Source organism: Oryctolagus cuniculus, assembly GCF_964237555.1.
Source record: "Oryctolagus cuniculus chromosome 16 unlocalized genomic scaffold, mOryCun1.1 SUPER_16_unloc_1, whole genome shotgun sequence".
In the NCBI taxonomy this organism is placed as follows: Eukaryota; Metazoa; Chordata; class Mammalia; order Lagomorpha; family Leporidae; genus Oryctolagus; species Oryctolagus cuniculus.
In genome coordinates this window covers 259,667-286,222 of record NW_027208201.1, presented here as the reverse complement: position 1 = coordinate 286,222, position 26,556 = coordinate 259,667, and the positions used below count along the sequence as shown (strand labels likewise).

At 39.0% G+C, this 26,556-nt stretch overlaps 1 pseudogene; it reads right to left on the bottom strand.

Annotated features, from left to right (window-relative positions):
• Positions 1-11,794: 11,794 nt before the first annotated feature.
• Positions 11,795-15,090, bottom strand: LOC138847759 (thioredoxin reductase-like selenoprotein T; annotated as a pseudogene).
• Positions 15,091-26,556: the final 11,466 nt, after the last annotated feature.

The following is a 26,556-nucleotide window of genomic DNA, read 5'->3' as shown; positions in this document are numbered from 1 at the left end:
GACCTTTCTCTCTGTGTTTCTCACTGTCCACTCTGCCTGTCAAAAAAAAGAGAGCTATACTTTAGAACATCTGTTGCCTGGGAAACTATTCTATCCCTTAATCCTTCCAAAGAATTCTTCTCAGATATAATGAGAACAATGTAGAGCCTTTAAAAACCCCTTTATGGATTAATGCTACAGCATAGGGGAAGAGGTTTTTTTTTTTTTTTTTAAGTGGAGAGAGTACATTTCAGGGGAGAGATAAGGAGCCTGTTGCAGTGAAAATTGTACAGGAGGAAGTGGGATGCTGTGGACCTACTTAAAGGGTACAGACACACAGCACAAGCAGGGATATAACACAAGACCCCAGAAACCAACAGCCTAAGAGTGTCAGCTTTGGAGAGTTAGGTTATTTCTGAGTGCAGAAGCATGTGCTAGTGGCAGTACAGCTGGGAGGATAGCCTGGTGTGAGTCTGGCCTGGAGCCCTGGACACACCCAGCACAGGACTCTTGGTATTCACTGAAAAAGCAGCATGCCTCTTGGAATTCACTGAAAGAGCAAACACACTACACTAAGCCAGAGACTTAGTCAAAAGACAAAAGCCATCAGAGGAAAAAAATCAACAAGTATTTCCACAAATACCCAAAATAAATGCAGAAATTCAAGAAACAAGAATAAGGAAGAAACATGTCAGACCACAAAGGAAGACAACAATGCTTCAATATTAGAATGTGAAGATGAGGAGATTGTTGAAATGCCTGAAATGGAATTCAAAAGATTAATTATAAGATTACACATAAACAATGAGAAGCAAATTCATGAATGATAACTTGAGATTTTGAAGAGAAATAAAAATGAAAATTTAAAAGTGAAGTATGTCAAATAAAAAAATACAGTGGAAAGCCTTAACAATAGACTTGATAAGGCAGAAAAGCATATCTGAACTAGAAGACAAGTCTTTGGAAGTTTTTTTAGTCAGACAAACAAAGAAGAAATTAGAAACATTAAAAAGAGTGTTGGACAGCAGACTCACAAATGACAATTGCTTTAAGTAACACTCTCACTTCAGAATCAGCCATTAAGGTATTTGCATATGGCTGGAAGTCCATGAAACCATTGCAGGCATGGAAAGCTAATACACTGTGGCAAAAATATCCTACATGAAGGATGTCTGTGAATGAGACCCCACTGGAAAGAAGAGGCCATCATAGAAGGATGTACTTTTCTGTGAAGGGAGGAGAGAACTTCCACTTTGATTATGGCCTTGTCTAAATACTGACGGAGTTTGTGGTCACAAAAGTCTTCCATAGCCTTGGCAGCTCATGACAAGAGCCTCAGGTGATCACAGATATCATAAATAAGAGTGTCAATTGTTAAATCAACAACAGGAGTCACTGTGTACTTACTCCCCATGTAGGACCTCTGTCCTCAATGAGTTGTACTGTAAGAATGAACTGAAAAATTGTTGTTTTCAAACAGTACTTTTACACTGTATGTGTGTATGTGTGCAAACTGTTGAAATCTTTACTTAATATATGCTAAACTGATCTTCTGTATATAAAGAGAATTGAAAATGAATCTTGCTGTGAATGGAAGGGGGGAGGGAGCATGAAAGGGAAGGGTTGCGGGTGGGAGGGAAGTTATGGGGGGAAGCCATTGTAATCCATAAGCTGTACTTTGGAAATTTATATTCGTTAAATAAAAGTTAAAAAAATCTGTGTATGGTTATTGCCATAGTGTACAGTATTATTCCTGAAGGGAATTAAGCAAATTTTGAAAGTGTCACAGACAATTGAATATTTCATTTTTATCATCTCCCACTACAGAAGAACTTCCTCGGTCATGAGTTTAACTCAGAGGTTGAGGAAAATATTTCCATTTTCACTTCACCTGTGATACCTCTGCATCAGAGCAAATGTGGCTACTCCTCCAAATCTCTGCATGCCTGCTCTTTAGATTACACACTGTGACTAAAGCTTAAAGTGTCAATCATTTCAATTTTGGGCTCTGAGTAAGGTACCTAAGTAATGTGCTTTTTCCCCTTATTTTCCATACACACTCATATGTGTAATTTTGTAGAGTTCTAGCAGTGCCCCTATTTGAACACCAATATTCGTTCCTGAAATTACTGCTACAGACTTGCTCTGTTTCCTACACATCTAATTAGGAACACCCCTTTCCAGGCCTGCAAATCAGATGAAGGGATTTTACATCACCATCACACCACTGTGCATGACATTATAGAGATCAAATCCCAAGGTCACTTTGGGTAAAAGGTGGGAGTTCTTCTTGATTTCCTCAATAGCAAAAATCAAGGCCAGAAGATACTGGTAGTTTTTGGACAGAAACCTGTAGGAAAGGTACAAGGATCTTAAAGGAATAGTCTCCACTGCCAGCGCCGTGACTCACTAGGCTAATCCTCTACCTTGTGGTGCTGGCACACCAGGTTCTAGTCCCGGTCGGGGTGCCAGATTCTGTCCCGGTTGCCCCTCTCCCAGGCTAGCTCTGCTGTGGCCCAGGAGTGCAGTGGAGGATGGCCCAAGTGCTTGGGCCCTGCACCCCATGGGAGACCAGGATAAGTACCTGGCTCCTGCCATTGGATCAGCGCAGTGCACCGGCTGCAGCGTGCTGGCCGCGGTGGCCATTGGAGGATGAACCAATGGCAAAAGAAGACCTTTCTCTCTGTCTCTCTCTCTCTTACTGTCCACTCTGCCTGTCAAAAAAAAAAAAAAAAGGAATAGTCTCCAATCCAGATTATCATCAACTCTACTCCCATAACTGTTACAGTTGGACTGTTCTGGCCAAAATTCCTAAATTCCAATCATTCTTTTAACACATACTGAGGGTAGAGTGTGAAAACTGTCGTATTTGCTGCAGGACACACCCTCACAAGAAGCAAAGCTGCTACTACCTTCTCCTGGTCTCCCAGTCTAAATGATTCTGAAAATAAGCTCTGCTATTACACCATCATGTCTTGGGCATGTTATCACATGGCTGTCCATGCAGCCAAAGAACATGATTTTTTTCTATGCCTACCTCATCAATTTAATTCATTTCTGGCAACATCTACTAAGTTATTACATTTGATATCTAAAGTAAATATTACAATATGCTCTGGAATGCCCTGTCTACATTTCTTCCAAATTTAGGAAAAGGTTTCAACTTGTTAACAAACACATGAACAAAGGAATGGCACATCTCTTTAGCACTGCCTCTATAGATGTTTCTGATATTCACAAACCACAATGATTCTTCACATTATTACATCATCAAATGCTTCTTGAAACAGTAATCATATAATCCTAAGGGTGCAGTTTGTAATGGGAAGAGAGAGTAACTCAACTGAAGGCTATATGATCAGAAAGAGAGAAGATGTCAGACTATTGAGAATGGTAGATGGAAGTCTGGACTTCATCCAGAAATATGTCTTCCACATAAAACTTACCCATTAACCAGCATCACAAACCAGGAAAATGAAATCGGATTCAGAACTCGAAAGAAGAACAATGAAAAGGGAACACTTTAGAGAAGCCTGAAATACTCACTGGGTGGACTTGAAACACTGGGCAATGAGACCTGTGATGCTTTACAATTAGAACAGTCATCCTTTATTTGGAACACTAAGCATATATTAAAGTAAATCATTACCATTGGTATCAGTATTTACTCCAAACAGGCCTTATTCATTCAATTTTCACTACAGAATTGAACAAAAATAGCCTTCCATTCAAATAACACAATGGATTTCTATTTTCTGGGATCTGAAATTTCACAAAGAATGCTAATGAGGATCTCCTTGTATTTATTGATGAGTATACCATGTCATGTTCAATACTTATTAATGGTCACTGTGTGCTCCAGAGGAAGTGACAGTTTTTCTTTCTTCATTCATGTTGCTGTATAATATGTATGTGTGTGTATATGATATAAATATTACCTCTTTTTATATTTTATATACAAGTGTTCTCTACCATATATACAGTTGTTCTCTCTCTCTGTACTGTTTATATATATATATAGTTTCTATTAATATTTATTATCCAAATTCCTCGTTTATGCTTTATAGAATGAGGAAATTTGAAAATCCTTGTGAAAAGTATTAAAAAATACTCATTTTTCTACTACAGACATTGCTGGTCTTCTCCTCATTCTTCTAAACCTTCGTCTATTCCTCCTCTCGTTTCTTCCTCTTTTTCCCCCACTGGAATCAAAAGATTCTAGAAAGCTCATTGTCACAGTAGGCAATTCTGAGAGTTGCCCTTTTGATCTGTTTTATGCTGTGTTCCTTATCACTAAGAACAATTTTTCAGCAATTATTTTATATTCTAGATTTGGTCAGTATAGGATATAGTGCCTAAATCTATTATTGTTAGTTCAATATGAATTATTTTTCCAGTGTCATCAACATAGGCATTTTCTCCTAGATTTGCTGATATTTGATTATGATCTCCAGTTTGCATGGCATTCAGCATGGGGGAACCTGGGTACTATTCATAGAATCTACTCTTGATACTGTAAATTCACTATCGCCTGGTCTCCATCATTTCAGGGTACACTTAAATGATGTGCTGCATGCATAACCAAGGGGAATTGTACTACTAGTAATAAGTAAATATTTCATAAATGGGATGTCATGTGCACATATCAAATTAGGACACATTATATGTGAAGAGAATAATATTACTATACCAAGCTAGTATCCATTAGATTATTTCTTGGAGAGATCTTTGGACAAATGCCTAAAATACATAATCAGTAGCATCACCTTGGTGGTACAAACTTTACTTTTCAAATCCTTTGGCTTTAATGATAATGCAATGATCTATGACCTAATATCTACCTCTATTGAAGATCTATGCAATGGAATCCCACTTCTTGTAGCACTACAGTAGAAATCAGAAAATTAGCACCTTCATAAACAGGTGTGATGGAAACAATTATGCTGTCCTACAAGTTACAATATTCTGTAGCATGAAATTATCGTATATTTATATGTGTAACATTTATACTTATCTCTAAAAGAAAATATGCTAAAGAGGGGCAGAAGCAGAGTGATCCCCCTTCTGGGATGTCTGTACTTTTGTTCAAAAAAAGAATCAGGGACACATCCTAAATTTTGAAGATTAGAAACACTGAAGTTCACAAGGGTATATTCACCATTAAAATATAATTATTATTATATATTTGCCTGAATCAAGCCATTTTATTACTGCTACATTTGACTTCTTTCCACTAGCTGTCCAGCAATCCATGGGGGAACCTGAAAGTTACCTGCCCTGAGGCTCTGCAGCTGAGGTTTTCTGTCCTGGTGAATAACACAAAAAGAAAAACATGTTTGTGGATGATCTTCTCCACCCCAGGTGCCAGGATTTTCTCCTTGTCCGTGGATACAAAGACTCAAGGGAGAAGCTCCTGTTAGTAAAATTTGTTGCAAGGACTTCGTCAAAAAACCTCTCCAGGAACTTTTTGCAATTATATACTTTGATTACATCAGAAGTCGCAAAGGGAAGCATTAGGCAAGTTTCTGAGATGGCCCAACTCATTCAGGTTTCAAACAAGAACACGCCAGGATCACACATTCCAAAGACCCAGAGAGCAATGGGGCAGCTTCCCACAAACAGTGTCCTGGGTAGCACACATTGTTTTGATGTCACAGAGACCCCAAACTAATCCTGTTTACAGAGATACCCACTAGGACATGTGGTTTTCAATCACTGTGGAACCAGTAATCACCCTGAATTTGGAAGTTCCCATTCTGTATGTCAAATCACCACATATTCAGTTGTAATAGAGTAAACCTTTCCACATTGCTGTCAACCACACTAATCCTATGATGACTGTTTTTGACCCTACAACCCTGGTCGATGCTCTCATGAGAATTAGGGAATATTTGAATACTTCTCAGTTTTTACTATAAAGCAGACAATACCAGCCAGAAGCCATGTATTTATTCTCACCTCCACAAACACCAAGGGCAGGATGATGTTTGAAGACACCTGTACTTCTTGAATCCAAGTGACTTTCAGGACTATTATGTAGGATACCCTCAGGGAAGCTACATAGTGTTAAACCTTTGCCAAACCCACAGACTGAACAGCATAAAAGTAAACACAATGGATACCATGTCATGTAGGGACTTATGATGAGCAACACTGACTAATCATTTGTGCTTGTATATCAGTGTGAGGTATTGCTAACTGAATAAATCTAATATGGAAGCAGACAAGAAGGCATTTAAGAGAACTCTATTATTCCATTCAAAAGTTTCCTAAATACAAATTGCTCTAATTGTGGTGCCTAATATTTAAGTAAAACACATTTTCCATTGCCTAGCCACTGCTCTGATGCCATTAGGGAGATTTTGAATAGTAGCACATGCAAAGTGAGATGCTGAATAGGCACAAAATACAATCAGAATTCAGGAACTTGCATACAATGAAAATAGAATGCCTTTACAAGCTATATTTATTACAAGTACAATGGACAAACTTATTGTCTATTCAGTAAAACAAGAAAAGTAAATCTAAATCAGAGAGTATCTCCTGTTCTCTCTAATGCGTAGAAACTAAGAGAAGAGTCAATCTGAATGCACACAGTTCACTGAGCAAAGGTTTAAAAAGGAGAGAATGAACTTCATACAATGAGAAGGCTTCAGAAAATTCATGGAAAATGAGTGTTATGATACATTTATGCGTAAACTTCAAAAATTTCAGCACCCAGATAGATTATCTCTGTTGCTTTGGTAAGATAAGTTGAAAATGCTCGTTCTAAGCAAAAATTACTTTCTGACCTATATCTATTCTTTCTCTTCTCTCTACCCATCATTCTTCCAGTTTTCATCTAATTCCTCTGCCCTCTTCATCTCCTCCTCCTCCTCTTCTCTAGAAAGCTGTATATGATCTCTGCCAAAAGGCTTTTGCAGACAGCTTGCAAGTGGATATGACATATATATATATATATATATATATATATATATATATATATTCTCTTTGAACAGGTAATCAGTACTAAGAAGATATTATGACACCGGGAAAACTAACAGTTAGGGGTTTACTGTCTAATGCAGTTATTTTAAATTTAATATTGTTTTAATCTGTTGTCATCAACAATGGTCTATTTCTCTTTCATGTGTCCAATGAGGCTGCTTTATAAGGCCTTTCTTGTTTGAATTTTCATGTGTGATATTTCTGTGTTCTTAATATAATCTTTTATTCCACTTAAGTCCATGTTCATTTCTCCTGGTCATGGGATGATCTCATGTTGAATGATTTCATATTCTTGTCCTTGACTCAGAGTTTATCTGGGATTCCCAGATTAATTTGCCCCAGTTTGATGGGGAACTACAGACATATCTTCTCCTTTTAGGATGGCTCTTGGCCTTTGTCTGATTTTGGTTTATGCAAAAATATTCAAGTGTTTTCAATCCACTGCCTTTTTTTTTTGACAGGCAGAGTTAGTGTGAAAGAGAGAGAGAGAGACAGAGAGAAAGGTCTTCCTTTTTCCACTGGTTCACCCAAAGTGGCTGCTACAGGCCCAAGGACCTGGGCCATCCTCCACTGAACTTCTGGGCCACAGCAGAGAGCTGAACTGGAAGAGGAGCAACTGGGACAGAATCCAGTGCCCCGACGAGGAATAGAAACCGGGGTGCCAGTGCCAGAGGCAGAGGATTAGCCTAATGAGCCACAGTCCTGGCCAATCCACTGCCTTTTTCCTGGGGTTTTCTCCTCAAGCAAATGCAGCAAAGTGAACCAAACTACACTGTTTGAAAGACCTTGATGTTTTGTGATAGAAAACTCTCATGCTTTCTTTCAGAAAAGAAGGAAATTTCAAATCAGTGAACTTGCTCTTGTGTTAAATGAAGAAGAAAGGAAATCCAGAAACACAGGGAAGCAGAATTAGGCAGAAGCTCCTATTTACCCTGTGTGGAGCTGAACGCCACTGGCCATCTCCACATCTACCAGGTAAGACATCCCAGTACATCTCAACAACCTCCCTGTTACAGTAAGTTCTCAACATGATTACGAGGCAAGATTTATTTGAAGATATTGATTTAGGAAAAACCCAGCATATTAACATACACAGAGAGTTCAGGCATTGTCTAAATAATTTCTCTTCATGAGTCCTTCAAAAAATATAACGTGCAAACTACCAAAAGGAAAACTCAGTCTCAAATTATTGGGATTAGGAAGATCACACCATACTCGATCAACTGGATTGTCAGAACAAGGAGAGCAAACAAATTAACTTCCTCATCAAATGCTGAAGTCTGTGTGAGGCAAGACTTTCTGTTCCAAAATAAAAAAAGTTCTACAATATACTGTTCAAGTAAGATGTAAATTTCCAGCCCATGGGAGACAAGGTATATTAGAATTATTTTACATTTCAGGATTACTAGTTTCACCAAAATTGTGGGGAAGAAGCCAGGAGGATGCTCCCTTGTCATGATTAACCAGGGAACCCACCCCTACCACTGCCATATCATATCACTGCCAGGTGTAGGTGCTCATCCTCTGACCTCCAAAAAGATCTACTGAATGTGAAGGCAGAGAGTGTATCCACCAGCAGTCCTACTGTTCCAATACACCTGCCTGGCTAATTCTGATGCCAGGTAAGATCTGAAAGCAATGTTTAAAGAAATATTAAGGCTATGAAAGTAATCATAGTAAAAGCAGAGTACAGTCATTTTCAAAATATTTTGTTTATGTCCCACTCACAAAATGCAAAATACGAACCACCATAGGCTGCAAATGATATTTTAGTGCCAGCAAGAATAAAATGATCAAATTATAATCAGATAAACTGGAGAGGCAGAATAAAGACAGAGGGGAAAGTGAGTTAAGTTTGTCATCTAACGTTGGGGAGTGAGTGAACAAGACTTGCTATTCTGAATTTTGGATATTTGAAAAATTGCAAATTATCTAACACGGATTATAAATAAGTGGAAATTTCCCACTTAGTGGTGAAAAGTTAAGAAAAATCTGTTTACTTCATAGAGAAACTGCATCTGATGAAACCATGAAGCCACACTGACACTGGCCCCTAGAAATCCCATGAGGATTCATCAGGGACTTTTCCACAACTTTCCACAGGGCTGGGGGAATTCTCTGGGGCTGTCCCTGGGTGGCAGATCTGTGAGGAGCTGAGAGGAGGTGGTGAGAAGAAAGCAGCTCTCTCCCAGGGGTCTGGGGCTGTGCTGCTACATGAGAAGGCAACATGTCTCAAGTACCCCATGCTCTGGATGTGAAGAGGCAAGGTCAAGGGCATTTCCAACCACTGAGGGCTCCTGTGGAGGATGAACCTCCAGCCTCTGCTGTTGCCTGAGAAGCCTCAGCTGAGCCTGTGGCACACAGGCTGTTGACTTGGCTGAATTCTCAATCACTAGGACTGCTAGCAGTGGTCATTTGAAGGCCTTCACTAACTCCCAGTGATGCTGCAGCCCCAGAGCTGCACAATAAAGATCCCTGGGGGCGGCACTGTATTGCAGTAATGTAAGCCTGCACCTGAGGCACCAGCATCCTAACTGAGTGTCCATTCATGTCCAGCTGCTCCTTTTCTGATTCAGCTCCCTGCTACATCACCTGGGAAAGCAGTGCAGCATGGCCATGTGCTTGGACCCCTACACTCCAGTGGGAGACACAGAGGAATCTCCTGGCTCCTGACCTTGTATCAGCCCCACTCCAGACTTATTGGCCATTTATGAAGTGAACCAGTGGATGCAAGATCTCTCTCTCTCTCTCCCCCCCCCCTCTCTTTGCCTTTTAATTATATAAATGAATATAATATAATAAAACATTAAAGTAGAGCCGTGGTGGCTCTCCCTCCTTGAATTCCTTCTTTCTTGAGAAACTCATTTAACAGTGCCTTTCCCTCCTTCTGTCTCCTATGTGCCCTGGAGAGATAGCTCCTGTCTTGAAACACATGGCCTATTGTCCCATCTTGTGAACAGACCGGCTGGCGCACAAGCCTGTCAGTCCAGCGTTAAGTGGCATGGGCCAATAAACACGGGAGACTTGGGTTATTAGAAGCGGGCCAATGGAGGAGCTGTCTCCCAGGCTGGAAGGCGGGACTAGAGAGGGCGGGTTTGAAGGGCTTGAAGAGGCCGCAAAGTCACCTGACCACGGGAGGTTCTGCGCGGGGTACGTGCTGCTTGCAGCAGGCTCCGGGGAGTCGCCATGCCTACAACACAGCAGTCACCTCAGGATGAGCAGGAAAAGCTCTTGGATGAAGCCATACAGGCTGTGAAAGTCCAGTCGTTCCAAATGAAGAGATGCCTGGATAAAAACCAGCTCATGGATGCTCTGAAACGCGCTTCTAATATGCTGGGTGAACTGCAGACTTCTATGTTATCAATAAAAAGCTACTATGAACGTTATATGGCTATTTCTGATGAACTGCACTACTTAGAGGTCTACCTTACAGATGAGTTTGCCAAAGGAAGAAAAGTGTCAGATCTCTATGAACTTGTACAGTATGCTGGAAACATTATCCCAAGGCTTTATCTGTTGATCACAGTTGGAGTTGTATATGTCAAGTCATTTCCTCAATCCAGAAAATACATTTTAAAAGATTTGGTAGAAATGTGCCATAGTGTGCAACATCCCTTAAGGGGTTTATTTCTTTGAAATTATCTTCTTCAATGTTTTCCTTAAATTCATTTGTTTACACTAACAAATCTAGGCCTACCACTGGCTCTACCACTGAATTCCTATTTAGAAGCTGAAGCATGTTATCACTGATGCAACATGACTATTTTTCCAAATTATGGTTGTATTTCTGATAAGTCATTCTTACAGTCTTTAAAAGTTTAGGTTGTTTTAACTGTTTTTTTAGAACATTGAAATGATATTAAATTTAATTTTTTTTCCAATTCTGTTCCTCAAATGCACTTCTGATATATTAGACAAACTATTAGGCAACTAATAACATTGCAAAGAGATTCAATTAAGTAAGTTTCAATTATCCTAAAAATGTAAGTGATTCTAAAGTGTATGCCTTATCAAGTTATCTGAGAGCAAAAAACAAAAATTTAAAGAGACGATTGTTAAATACAATGTTAAGTGATATACTGAACAATAAAATGAAATTTTTTTTTTATTTAACTGACATCTGCATAGTTTTTTATTTATTTAAGTATAAAGGCCCAGTTAAATCAATTCATTAAATTGGTCAAGGCAAGACACTTGAACTACATAATGGGACTTAAAAAGCAGTTGGTGTTATAGTAGTTCCTTGGTAACCACACACACACATATGTGCACACACACATACACATAGATTGGTAGAGTACTCTTGATATTATATTTCCCCTTATAATCTTGTATAGTGCACTGTTCACAATTTGCAGTGTTTTGAAAACTACATAAATTGGACATGGCCAAATTAGAGAGGTCTGACTGAACTCTTATAAGCCATTTGGAAACTTTGGCTATATTCCCAAAAAGACTGGTTTTTAAACCATAAGAAGTGAAAATTCATATAAAAGCACAACAGATTTAACAGACATCTTTAAAATAAATCAAATTGTAACTTTTTCAAATATGTCTATGAAAGTTGCATGTAATGTCTACATTTAAAAAAAAAAAACTATTAACTGTGTGAATTTGGGAGAGGAAGGAAAATCATACAGTATTATTGCACTCCATGAAATGTGCACAATTCCAAAATGTGCTAGCACTGAGAAACCTTTTTGCATTCAGTATTCCAAGAGGTACAATGAGCTTGCCAAAAAAGCATCTGGTCTGTATTAACAGCTTGCTGTTTTCAGTGCAGGCCTTCATAATGTCAGTCATGCTGCTGTTTCAAAATCCATTAATGTAAAAAAGTTTTCAGTGCTGATACGTGGGGCTATGACTGATGGTGTGGGATTGAATCCATATGCACAATGAGTTTCATTTCATTGTCAAAAATTTGAACAAGTTGTTGCATGGATGGAAGGTGACCAGATTCCAGTTTAGACCACACAGGTACATCATTCAAAAATCCACTCCACATGGATTAAAGACCTAAATCTACGACCTGACACCATCAAGTTACTAGAGAACATTGGAGAAACCCTTCAAGATATTGGCACAGGCAAAGAATTTCTGGAAAAGACCCGGGAGGCACAGGCAGTCAAAGCCAAAATCAACTATTGGGATTGCATCAAATTGAGAAGTTTCTGTACTGCAAAAGAAACAGTCAGGAGAGTGAAAAGACAACCGACAGAATGGGAAAAAATATTTGCAAACTATGCAACAGACAAAGGGTTAATAACCAGAATCTACAAAGAGATCAAGAAACTCCACAAAAACAAAACCAACAACCCACTTAAGAGATGGGCCAAGGACCTCAATAGACATTTTTCAAAAGAGGAAATCCAAATGGCCAACAGGCACATGAAAAAATGTTCAAGGTCATTGGCAATCAGGGAAATGCAAATCAAAACCACAATGAGGTTTCACCTCACCCCGGTTAGAATGGATCACATGCAGAAATCTACCAACAACAGATGCTGGAGAGGATGTGGGGAAAAAGGGACACTAACCCACTGTTGGTGGGAATGCAAACTGGTCAAGCCACTATGGAAGTCAGTCTGGAGATTCCTCAGAAACCTGAAGATAACCCTACCGTTCGACCCAGCCATCGCACTCCTTGGAATTTACCCAAAGGAATTTAAATTGGCAAACAAAAAAGAGGTCTGCACCCTAATGTTTATTGCAGCTCAATTCACAATAGCTAAGACCTGGAACCAACCTAAATGCCCATCAACGATAGACTGGATAAAGAAATTATGGGATATGTACTCTTTAGAATACTATACCGCAGTAAGAAACAACGAAATCCAGTCATTTGCAACAAAATGGAGGAATCTGGAACACATCATGCTGAGTGAAATAAGCCAGTCCCAAAGGGACAAATACCATATGTTCTCCCTGATCGGTGACGACTGACTGAACACCAAGAGGGAAACCTGTTGGAGTGAGGTGGACACTATGGGAAATGGTGGCTTGATCAGCATAGCCCTGACTGTTAATGAACAACTAAATACATTATCCCTCTTAGTAGTTTTTTTATCTGTTCTACTTAATATGACTGGTTTAGATCTGTAATTGATGCACAGTTATTCTTAAGTGTTGAAAATTAACTGAAATGTGATCCCTGTTGAACATGGTGGTGGGAATGGGAGAGGGAAGAGATGTATAATTTGGGACATGCTCAGGCTGACTTGCCCCAAGTGGTGGAGTTGGAAGCATACCAGGGGATTCCAATTCAATCCCATCGAGGTGGCATGTACCAATGCCATCTCACTGTTCCAGGTGATCAGTTTCAGTTCACAGTTGGTCATGGTGAAGGGACTGGGAGTCAAAGGGAGCACATAGACAAGTCTAGTACCTGCTAACGCTAACTGATGGAGTAAATAAAGGGGAGAGTGATCCAACATGGGAAGTGAGATACTCAGCAGACTCATAGAATGGCAGATGTCCTAAATAGCACTCTGGCCTCAGAATCAGCCCTAAAGGCATTCGGAGCTGGCTGAAAAGCTCATGAGAGTATTTCAGGCATGGAAAGCCAAGACACTCTGGCAAAAGATCTCTGCGAGTGAGATCCCAGTGGAAAGAACAGGCCATCAAAGAAGGAGGTACCTTTCTCTGAAGGGAGGAGAGAACCTCCACTTTGACTATGACCTTGTCTAAACAAGATAAGAATCGGAGAACTCAGAGGGCTTCCATAGCCTTGGAAACTCATGACTGGAGCATAGGGAGATTACTGATGCCATAGACAGGAGTGTCAATTGGTAAAGCCAACAACAGGAGTCACTGTGCACTTACTCCTCATGTAGGATCTCTGTCCTTAATGTGCTGTACATTGAGATTTAATGCTATAACGAGTACTCAAACAATATATTTCACTTTGTGTTTCTATGGGGGTGCAAACTGTTGAAATCCTTACTTAATGCATACTAAACTGATCCTCTGTAAAAAAAAAAAAAAAAGAAATTATCAATTCCCAACTTGACTCTCACTGGGATTAAACATGACAATAGGTCTGCTCTGATTTCATCATCATTTAAAAAAATCGTCTATTATTTTTCACTTTATGTTTCTGTGTGGGAGCAAACTGTTGAAATCCATACTTAATGTATACTAAGCTGATCTTCTGTATATTAAGATAATCGAAAATGAATCTTGATGTGAATGGAAGGGGAGAGGGAGTGGGAAAGGGGAGGGTTGTGGGTGCGAGGGACTGTATGGGGGGAAAGCCATTGTAATACATAAGTCGTACTTTGGAAATTTATATGCATTAAATAAAAGTTTAAAAAAAAAAGTTATATCGAATGCACCTGTTGACATACACTGGTTCTCAATCATGTTGCTCATGTTGTTAGCATTAAGAAGAAAACCATGATACATGGATAGACCTTATTTTCCTGGGCCCACTGCCAGATACTAATAGCTGGCATGTCATAGAAAGCAAAAGGATCTTTTCCAACAATTATTAAGCCTATTAATACTAGCTTGAAAACTGACAGAAAATATGCTTTATGTCTATATGTTTGTTAAGAGAAATAATTGTCTTCTTCAATTGGATGTCTGGGGACCACTGGCTAATAACCCACATGTACCACTCAAACACACACCTATAACCTCAGGAAACACAAATCTGAAACCTAAGTGGTGGCCCCATAGCATACTGCCTCTTAATCTTTTGCTGGGCATGCTGCCCAGGTTAGCCAAGGTCTCGCCCCAGGCCACCACCAATGCCACCACCAGGAGAAGCAGCAGAAACCTCATCTTAATTGAACCAGCCATTTCAGCTGCCTTTAGAAAGACTGCATCCAGCTCAAAGCCCTGTACATGTCTTTTTTCAAGGCATGTGACACAAAACCCCACAGCAACTGTGGATAACAATGTGTATGTAGTGTGAACTTTAAATTAGGAGCAACTTACCTCTGTAATTCCTGTGGCACACTCTATTACATCCTCAGAGAGAGACAACTGTTGGTTATATGGAGAAAACTCTCCTATTTTCACCTTATGGCCAACACCTTTTGGAAAATTCCAGATGTTGAGAATGTCATACTCAGCATCCAATTTTCTCTTTTGATTCAAATTCACTAGGTCACCAGCAGGATTGGCAAATGGGAGGTCCTTGAAAACAGGTGCAGCTAAAAGAAATGCGTCATCCTCGCATAAGACTGCTCAACAATTTGTACAACAAATTCAAGTTAGAGAAAGTATCTCTTTGTCAATTATCACAGCTACATAAAGGAACATTTTAATAGTGACCCAATGAAGCCAGACAAAGAAAACCTGATAGAGAACTATATCATCGTAAGTCAGATTTCAGTCATTTTCAACCACAAACAAGGACAACCAAAAATCACTAGGTGTGAGATTCAGACAAAACCTACACACACTCTATTATTTTCTCCATTAATCTATGGCAACAAACAGTTAAATAAAGTTACCCACATACAAATGTGTGAAAATCAGATGAAAAGATTCTCCATTACTGTCACTTCACTGTGCATGACATTAGAAAAATCAAATCCCAAGGGCATGTTGGCTAAAATATGGGGATTCTTGTTGATCTCCTCAATAGCAAAAACAAAGGCAAAAACATACTGGTAGTACTTGAACAGAAACCTGCATGAAAGGCACAAGGATCTACAGGAAAAAGCCGCCAATCCAGGTTATCCTCAATTCTACTGTAATTACTCTTACAGATGGATTGGTCATGGCCAAAAAATTCATATGTTCTAATCATTATTTGTACATTTACTGAGGACAGAGTGTGAAGATTTTCATATTTGCAGGACACATGTCCTCACCAGAACCAAAGCTCCTACTAACATTTCCTGGTCGACAAGGCTAAACAGTTCTGAAAAATAAGATCTGCTTTACACCAAATGTCTTGCAATTGTTATCACTTGGATGTCCATGCAGCCAAAGAACTTGATCTTACTTTTGGATGCACACTTCATCAAATTAAATCATCTCTAGCACCAACTACCTCTTCTAAGTTTTTTATTTTTGATATCATTTTAATTATTTAATAAATATAAATTTCCAAAGTACAACTTTTGGATTACAGTGGCTTTTTCCCCCATAACTTCCCTCCCACCCGCAACCCACACATCCTGCTCCCTCTCCCATTCCATTCACATCAAGATTCATTTTCAATTTTCTTTATATACAGAAGATCGATTTAGTATATATTAAGTAAAAATTTCAACAGTTTGCACCCACACAGAAACACAAAGTACAAAGTACTGTTTGAGTACTAGTTATAGCATTAATTCAAAATGTGCAGCACATTAAGGAAAGAGATCCTACATGGGGATTTAGGGCACAGTGACTCCCGTTGTTGATTTAACAATTGATATTCTTGTTTATGGCGTCAGTAATCACCTTAGGCTCTTGTCATGAGTTGCCAAGGCTATAGAAGCCTTTTGAGTTTGCCAACTCTGATCTTATTTAGACAAGGTCATGGTCAAAGTGGAAATTCTTTCCTCCTTTCAGAGAAAGGTACCTCCTTCTTTGATGGCCCGTTATTTCCACTGGGATCCCCCTTGGAAAGATCTTTCATTTAGGTCTTTTATTGCCAGAGTCTTGACTTTCCATGCCTAAAATACTCTCATGGGCTCTTCAGCCAGATCCGAATGCCTTAAGGGCTGATTCTGAGGCCAGAGTGCTGTTTAGGACATCTGCCATTCTATGAGTCTGCTGTGTATCCCACTTCCCATGTTTGATTGTTCTCTCCTTTTTAATTCTATCAGTTAGTATTGTCAAACACTAGTCTTGTTTGTGTGATTCCTTTGACACTTAATCCTATCATTATGATCAGTTATGAACTGAAACTAATCATGCTGAAAGTGAGATGGCATCGGTACATGCCACCTTGATGGGACTGAATTGGAATCCCCTGGCACGTTTCTATCTTTACCATTTGGGGCAAGTCCGATAGAGCATGTGCCAAACTGTATATCTCCTCCCTCTCTTATTCCCTCTCTTATATTTTAACAGGGATCACTTTTCAGTTAAATTTAAACACCTAAGAATAATTGTGTGTTAATTGCAGAATTCAACCAATAGTATTAAGTAGAACAAAAAATACTAAAAGGGATAAAGTATTAAGTTGTTCATCTTCTGTCAGAACAAGGGCTGATCAAGTCACTGTTTCTTATAGTGTCCATTTTACTTCAACAGGTTTCTTTTTGGTGCTTGGTTTGTTGTCACTGATCAGGGAGAACATATGATATTTGTCCCTTTGGGACTGGCTTATTTCATTCAGCATGATGTTTTCCAGATTCCTCCATTTTGTTGCAAATGAGCGAATTCCATTGTTTTTTACTGCTGTATAGTATTCTAAAGAGTACATGTCCCATAATTTCTTTATCCAGTCTACTGTTGATGGGCAGTTAGGTTGATTCCAGGTCTTAGCTATTGTGAATTGAGCTGCAATAAACATTAAGGTGCAGACAGCTTTTTTTTTTGTTTGCCCATTTAATTTCCTTTGGGTAAATTCCAAGGAGTGGGGTGGCTGGGCTGTATGGTAGGGTTATATTTAGGTTTCTGAGGAATCTCCAGACTGACTTCCATAGTGGCTTGACCAGTTTGCATTCCCACCAACAGTGGGTTAGTGTCCCCTCTTTCCCCACATCCCCAACAGCATCTGTTGTTGGTAGATTTCTGTATGTGAGCCATTCTCACCAGGGTGAGGTGGAACCTCATTGTGGTTTTGATTTGCATTTCCCTGATTGCTAGTGATCCTGAACATTTTTTCATGTGCCTGTTGGCCATTTGGATTTTCTCTTTTGAAAAATATCTATTGAGATCCTTGGCCCATCTCCTAATTGGGTTGTTTGTTGTTGTGGGTTTTCTTTATCTCTTTGTGGATTCTGGTTATTAATCCTTTATCTGTTGCATAGTTTGCAAGTATTTTTCCCATTCTGTTGGTTTCCTCTTCACTTTCCTGGGTATTTCTTTTGCAGTACGGTAGCTTCTCAATTTAATGTAATCCAAATTGTTAAATTTGGCTTTGAATGCCAGTGCCTCTGGGGTCTTTTCCAAGAAGTCTTTGCCAGTACCTATATCTTGCAGGGTTTCACCAATGTTTCTAATATTTTGATGGTGTCGGGTCATAGATTGAGATCGTTAATCCATGCTGAGTGGATTTTTGTGTAAGGTGTAAGGTAGGGAGGGGTCTTGCTTCATGCTTCTGCACATGGAAATCGAGTTTTCCCAGCACCATTTATTGAATAGACTGTCCTTGTTCCAGGAATTGGTTTTAGCTCCTTAATCAAATATAAGTTGGCTGTAGATGTTTGGATTGATTTCTGGTGTTTCTATTCTGTTCCATTGGTCTATCCATCTCTTTCTGTACAAGCACCATGCTATTTTGATTACAACTGCCCTGTAGAATGTACTAAAATCAAGCATTGTGATGCTTCAGGCTTTGTTTTAGTTGTACAAGGTTGCTTTAGCTGTTTGAGATGTCCTGTGCCTCCATATGATTTTCAGCATCATTTTTCCACATCTGCAAAGAATGTATTTGGTATTTTGATTGGTATCAAATTGAATCTATAAATGCCTTTTGGGAAAATGGACATTTTGATGATATTGATTCTTCCAATCCATGAGCATGGAAGATTTTTCCATATTTTGGTATCCTCTTCTATTTCCTTCTTTAAGATTTTGTATTTCTCATCGTAGAGGTTTTTGAACATTCTTGGTTAATTTTATTCCAAGATATTTAATTGTTTTTGTAGGTATTGTGAATGGGGTTGATCTTAAAAGCTTTTCAGCTGTGGCATTTCCTGGGTATACAAAGACTGTTGATTTTTGTGCATTGTTTTTTTTTTTTTTTTTTTTTTTTTTTTTTTTTTTTTTTTACAGGCAGAGTGGACAGTAAGAGAGAGACAGAGAGAAAGGTCTTCCTTTGCCATTGGTTCGCCCCCCAACGGCCACCATGGCTGGCGCGCTGCAGCTGTGCACCACGCTGATCCAAAGGCCGGAGCCAGGTGCTTATCCTGCTCTCCCATTTGGGTGCAGGGCCCAAGCACTTGGTCCATCCTCCACTGCACTCCCAGGCCATAGCAGAGAGCTGGCCTGGAAGAGGGGCAACTGGGACAGAATCTGGTGCCCTGACTGGGACTAGAACCCGGTGTGCCAGCACTTCTAGGCTGAGGATTAGCCTATTGAGCCATGGCACTGGCCTTGTGCATTGATTTTATATTCTGCTACTTTCCCAAAATCTTACCTGAGTTCTAATCATCTCTTAGTAGAGTTTTTTGGATCCCCTAAATACAGAATCCTATCATCTGCAAAGAGGGATAGTTTGAGTTCTTCCTTCCCAATTTGTATCCTTTAACTTCTTTTTCTTGCCTAATGGCTGTGGCTAAAACTTCCAGAACTATATTGAAGAGCAATGGTACCTGTCTGGTGCCAGATCTCAGTGGAAATGCTTCCAACTTCCGCCATTCAATAGGATGCTGGTCATTGGTTTTTCATAAATTGCTTTTATTGTATTGAGGAATGTTCCTCTATACCCAATTTGCTAAGAGTTTTCATCATAAAAGGGTGTTGCATAATATTGAATGCTTTCTCTGCATCAATTGAGAAAATCATATGGTTTTTCTTCTGCAATTTTTTAATGTGTGGTATCACATTGATTGATTTGCGAACATTGAACCATCCATGCATACCAGGGATAAATCCCACTTGTTCTAGGTGTTCTTGCATTCTATTGGCCATAATTTTATTGAGGATTTTTGCATCTACATTCATCAAGGATATGGGTCTATAATTTTCTTTCAATGCTGCATCTTTTTCCGGCTTAGGGATTAAGGTGATGCTGGCTTCATAGAAAGAATTTGGGAGGATTCCCTCTTCTTCGATTGTTCTGAATAGTTTGAGAAGAATTGGAGTTAGTTCTTTAAATGTCTGGTAGAATTCAGCAGTGAATCCATCTGATCCTTGGGCTTTTCTTTGTTAGGAGGGTCCTTATTACTGATACAATTTCATTCTCAGTTATGGGTCTGTTTAGGTTTTCTATGTCTTCCTGGTTCAATTTAGGTAGGTTGCATGTGTCGAGGAATCTATCCATTTCTGATAGATTTTCCTGTTTGCTGGCATACAAGTCCTTGTAGTAATTTCTGATATTCTTTTTATTTCTGTGGTGTCTGTTGTTACATTACCTTTTTCATCTCTGATTTTATTAATTTGGGTCTTTTCTCTTCTTTTTTTTAGTTAGTTGGGCCAATGGGGTGTCAATTTTGTTTATATTTTAAAAAAATCAGCTCTTTGGCTGATCTTTTGTAATTTTTTTTATTCAATTCTGTTGATTTCTTCTCTGATTTTAATTATTTCTCTTCTCCTATCGTTTTGGGTCTGGTTTGCTGCAGTTTTTCTAGATCCATGAGATGCATTGAAAGCTCATTTATTTGGTGCCTTTCCAATGAGTTGATGTAGGTACCTATTGCTATAAACTTTAATCTCAACACTACTTTTGCTGTATCCTAGCAGTTTTGATATATTGTGTTGTTATCCTCATTTACTTCCAGAAAGTTTTTATTTCACTTCTATGACCACGAGTTCATTCAGTAACATGTTGTTCAGTCTCCATGTGTTTCCATATACTCTAGGGATTCCCAAGTTGCTAGTTTCCAGCTTCATTCCACTTTGGTCTCAGAAGCTTCATGGTATGATTCCAATTCTTTTGAATTTGCTGAGACTTGCTTTATGGCCTTGTATGTGGTCAATCCTAGAGTAGGTTCCATGTATTGCTGAATATAATGTAAATTCTTCAAGTGGAAGATGAAAAGTTCTGTCGATATCTGTTAGATCCATTTGGGCTATATTGTTGATTAAATCTGCTGTTACCTTGTTGTTTTTCTGTCAGGTTGATCTATTTCTGAAAGCGGAGTATTGAAGTAACCCAATACTATTGTATTAGAGTCTAAGTCTCACTTTAAGTCTCTTAACATATGTTTTAAATAAACTCGTGCCCTATAATTGGGTGTATATACATTTATAATAGTTACATCTTCCTGTTGATTTGATCCCTTAATCATTATATAGTATCCTTCTTTGTCTTTCTTAACATTTTTTATGTTAAAGTTTATTTTGTCTGATATTAAGATGGCTACACTAGCTGTTTTTTGGTTTCTGTTGGCATGGAATATCTTTTTCCAACCGTTCACTTTCAGTCAGCATGCATCAGTGTTGGAAAGATGTGTTTCTTTTAAGCAGAAAATAGATGCGTTTTGTTTTTTATCCATTCAACCAGTCTGTGCCTTTTAACTGTAGAGTTGAGGTTATTAACATTCAATGTTACTATTGATAAGTAGTAATCTTGCCCTCTCATTTTTCAAAGATATCTAAAATATGCTTTGAACTTCCTGTGATATTTTACTGGGATGTTTTCTTCCTTTACCTTCTTTAAAACTGATGGCTGTGTTTCTGTATTTCTGTGTGTAACACATCTTTAACCATCTTTTGCAGGGCTGGACAAGTGGTGACCAATTTTTTCAATTTGTTTGCTATGAAAGGTCTTTATTTCAAATTCATTCACAAATGAGAGCTTTGCAGGATATGATATTCTGGGCTGGCAGGTTTTTTTCTCTTAGTACTTGGGCTATATCTCGCCATTCTCTCCTAGACTGTATGGTTTCTGAAGAGAAGTCAGCTATGAGTGTAATTGGAGATCCTCAGAGTAATCTGACGTTTCTCTCTTGCACATTTTAGAATCTTTTCTTTATGTTTCACTGTGGTGAGTTTGATTACAATGTGTCATGGTGAGGATCTCTTTTGGTCATGTTTATTGGGAGTTCTATGTGCTTCCTGTACTAGGATGTCTCTGTCCTTCTCCAAACCTGGGAAGTTTTTTGCTAGCATCTCCCTAAAAATACCTTCTAATCCTTTCTCTCTCTCCATGCCTTCAGGAACTCCTAGAACTCGAATGTTAGGTTTTTTAAATAGCATCCTGAAGATTCCCAACAATATTTTTTAATTTCTAATTTCCTCTTCTTTTCTTTCATTTGACTTTATACTTTCCTGTGCTTTGTCTTCTAAGTCCAATATTCTCTCTTCTATCTCACTGATTCTGTTTTTAAGGCTCTCTAATGCGTTTGTCATTTGATCTATTGAATTCTTCATTTCATTTTGATTTCTCTTCAATATCACAATTTCATGGTCTACTAGTTTTCCTCATTTCATTTTCATTCCTCCTAAAGATTTCATTTTCAGAGAGAGATTTTCTATCCTATCCAGTAAGGCTTTCTATAGTTCATCAATATGAATTTGAGAACTTCTAAATGTGCTTATCATAAATTTTTTGAAACCTGAATCTTGCATTTCTTCAATCTCATCTTCTTCATAATCTTGTTTTGGAGTGTCATGTTCATTTTGTGGCATCATAATGTCTTCCTGTTCTAGTTTCCTCAGTTTCTGCATTTATTGTTTGGCATTGTGGAGATATCCTTTAGTTTCTTCTTTTTTTCCTCACTGTGGTGGCTTTTCTCATTATACTAAAACTCTAGATTAAGTGGACTGTCTGCATTTTATATATACTTAGAGGCTTGTTGTGAGTGTGGCCAGAGAGCTCTGTTCAGTTCTTTAGGGTTAATGGTGTGCCAAAAGTGACACACCCAGGTTTGATGTGGTAAATCTTCTCTATCTCTCTCTTTTTTTTTATTCAGAAGGGAACTAATTCTGCACAGCTGAGCTATTCTCCTTAAAGGGAACCAGTGCCTGAGTGCTAGCCCCTGTGGATATAATATTCATCCGCTCTGTCACAAGGACAACACAAAGGATCTGTGCAGTTCTCAGTGTAAGCTCAGATTCCCTGCAATCTCCCACTGGGTTGCTAAGGTTACTGAGTTTGTGGCATCTCCTACCGAGGGTAAGTCTCAGGCACTCTGTGAATTCTCCCACACACCCTGCATTTTTTTTTCACAGTCCCAGTTCATAAGCTCCACACATTCACTAGGTCTTAACCTCCTGTTATTTCTCTCCACCAGAGTCAGATTTTTCTGCTTGGCTGTGGGCAGGACAGTCCTGAGCTGGCACAGCTGTTACATAGTTCCAAAATGGTGTCTGCTCTTAGTCTTGCTCACCTTTGCAAGGTGAGTGGGGAGAGAGAATCGTGTCCAATCCACTCCCTTTTATTTATTTATTTTCTCTTCTCTGGTTATCCTGGTGAAATTTCCCCCACAGGGCTTCAAGCCTCGTTGCCTCTAGGCTCTTTCTGCCACTTTTCCATCAGTGTCTCGGGCTATTGCAGTTTTGCCTCAACTCCATTTCCAGTGCTGGTGCGTAGACTCAGCAGCTGGGGTCCCAAGCTGTGGGCTCCCCGTGTACTCCATGTAGGTCTACCATGTCCCACTAGTTCCAGAAGAGTTTCCTCTCCAATTTTTCCCCTAACTCTTTCCCAAAACTACAGTATCTCCACTTTTATTAAAATATCTTTTCCCAGACGATTGTGCACTCCCTGCCTATTCTGCCATCTTGGAGCCATGCTTTATTTGATATCTAAAGTAAATACTACAACAGGCTCTGGAATGCCCTCTCTAAAATTCATGCACAGCTAGGAAGAACATTCAAGTTGTCAAAAAAAAGCATGACTAGAAAAGGCACATCATCTTTAGCACTGCATCTAAATGTTTCCAATATTCACAAACTACAATGATTCTTCATCTTATCATATCAGTAAATGTTCTTAAAATAAGAGTCACACATGGGACAGGCGCTGTGGCTCACTTGGTTAATCCTCCACCTGTGGCACTGGCATCCCATCTGGGTGCCAGGTTTTAGTCCCAGTTGCTCCTCTTCCAGTCCAGCTCTCTGCTCTGGCCCAGGAAGGCAGTTGAGGATGGCCAGAGTGGTTGGGCTCTGCACCCGCATGGGAGACTAGGAGGAAGCACCTGGCTCCTGGCTTCAGATTGGTGCAGTGAGCCGGCCATAGTAGGATGCAGAGCTTGAAAGAAGGGAAACACTGAAAAGGGTGAACCTCTTTAGAGAAGCCTAAAACGATAATAGGATGGACTGGAAACATTGCACTGCAAGACCTGTGATGCTTTACAATTAAGACAGTCATGCATTTGTTTAGAACACTAAGCATATGTTAAAGTAAATCATTACTAGTGGTATCAGTATTTATTCAAAACAGGCCTTCTTCATTCAATTTTCCCTACAGAATTGAACATAAATAGCATTGATGTAAAGAATACTATGCATTTCTACTTTCTGGGATCTGACATTTCACAAAGAATGTGAATGACATGTCCCTTGTATTTATTTCTGATGTCCTGTGTATCGAGTCCTGATGAATAGACCAATCATGTACACAGTTTGTTGAAGGTCACTTTGTCCTTCAGAGAAAGTGACATTTTTTTCTTTTCTTGGTTCATGTTGCAACATAATATGTATGTATGAATGTATGTATGTATATTATATACTTATTCTCTCTATATATATATATTCTAAAAACTATTGTACAGTTGCTATATAGTATTTTATTTTATTTTATTTTTAACTTTTATTTAATGAATATAAATTTCCAAAGTACAGAATATTGATTACAATGGCTTCCCCCCCATAATGTCCCTCCAACCCGCAACCTCCCCTTATCCACTCCCTCTCCCGTTCCATTCAAATCAAGATTCATTTTCGATTCTCTTTATATACAGAAGATCAGTTGAGCATACATTAAGTAAAGATTTCAACAGTTTGCTCCCACACAGAAACATAAAGTGAAAAATACTGTTTGAGTACTAGTTATAGCATTATATCTCAATGTACAGCACGCTAAGGGCAAAGATCCTACATGAGGAGTAAGTGCACAGTGACTCCTGTTGTTGACTTAACAAATTGACACTCTTGTTTATGGCATCAGTAATCACCTTAGGCTCTTGTCATGAGTTGCCAAGGCTATGGAAGCCCCCTGAGTTCATTGACTCTGATCATTTTTAGACAAGGCCATGGTCAAAGTGGAAGTTCTCTCCTCCCTTCAGAGAAAGGTACCTCCTTCTTTGATGACCCATTCTTTCCACTGGGATCTCACTCGCAGAGACCTTTCATTTAGGTTTTTTTTTCCCCCAGAGTGTCTTGGCTTTCCATGCCTGAAATACTCTCATGTGCATTTCAGCTGGATCCGCATGCCTTAAGGGCTGATTATGAGGCCAGAGTGCTGTTAGGACATTTGCCATTCTATGGGTCTGCTGTGTATCTCACTTCCCATGTTGGATCATTCTTTCCCTTTTTTATTCTATCACCTAGTATTTGCAGACACTAGTCTTGTTTATGTGATCCCTTTGGTTCTTAGTCCTATCATTATGATCAATTGTGAACAGAAATTGATCACTGGGACTAGTGAGATGGCATTGGTACATGCCACCTCGATGGGATTGAATTAGAATCCCCTGGTATGTTTCTAACTCTACTGTTTGACGTAAGTCAGCTTGAGCATGTCCTGAATTGCACATCTCTTCCCTCTCTTATTCCCACTCTTATATTTAACAGCGATCACTTTTCAGTTAAGTTTCAGCACTTAAGAAGACTTGTGTATTGATTACAATGTTCAACCAAAAGTATTAAGTAGAACAAAAAAAAATACCAAGAGGGATAACATATTAAGCTGCTCATCAACAGTCAGGGTGAGGGCTGATCAAGTCACCGTTTCTCATAGTGTTCATTTCACTTTAACAGGTTTCCTTTTTGGTGCTCAGTTTGGTGTCACCTATCAAGGAGAACAAGTGGTATTTGTCCCTTTGGGATTGGCTTATTTCACTCAACATAATGTTTTCCAAATTTCTAACAGGGATCACTTTTCAGTTAAAATTTAAACACCTAAGAATAATTGTGTGTTAATTACAGAGTTCAACCAATGGTACTAGAACAAAAAAATACTAAAATGGATAAAGTATTACATTGTACATCAACCATCAGGACAAGAGCTGATCAAGTCATGTTTCTCATAGTGTCCATTTCACTTCAACAAGTTTCCCCTTTGGTGCTCAGTTAGTTGTCACCAATCAGGGAGAACATATGATATTTGTCCCTTTGGGACTGGCTTAATTCACTCAGCATGATGTTTTCCAGATTCTTCCATCTTGTTGGAAATGACTGGGTTTCGTTGTTTTTGACTGCTGTATAGTATTCTATAGAGTACATGACCCATAATTTCTTTATCCAGTCTACTGTTGATGGGCATTTGGGTTGGTTCCAGGTCTTAGCTATTGTGAATTGAGCTGCAATAAACATTAATGTGCAGACTGATTTTTGTTTGCCAATTTAATTTCCTTTGGGTTGAATGGTAGGGTTATATTCAGGTTTCTGAGGAATCTCCAGACTGACTTCCATAGTGGCTTAACCAATTTGCATTCCCACCAACAGTGGGTCAGTGTCCCTTTTTCCCCACATCCTCTCCAGCATCTATTGTTGGTAGATTTCTGAATGTGAGCTATTCTAACTGGGGTGAGGTGGAACCTCATTGTGGTTTTGATTTGCATTTCCCTGATTGCTAGTGATTTTGAACTTTTTTTCATGTGTCTGTTGGCCATGTGGATTTCCTCTTTGGAAAAATGTCTATTGAAG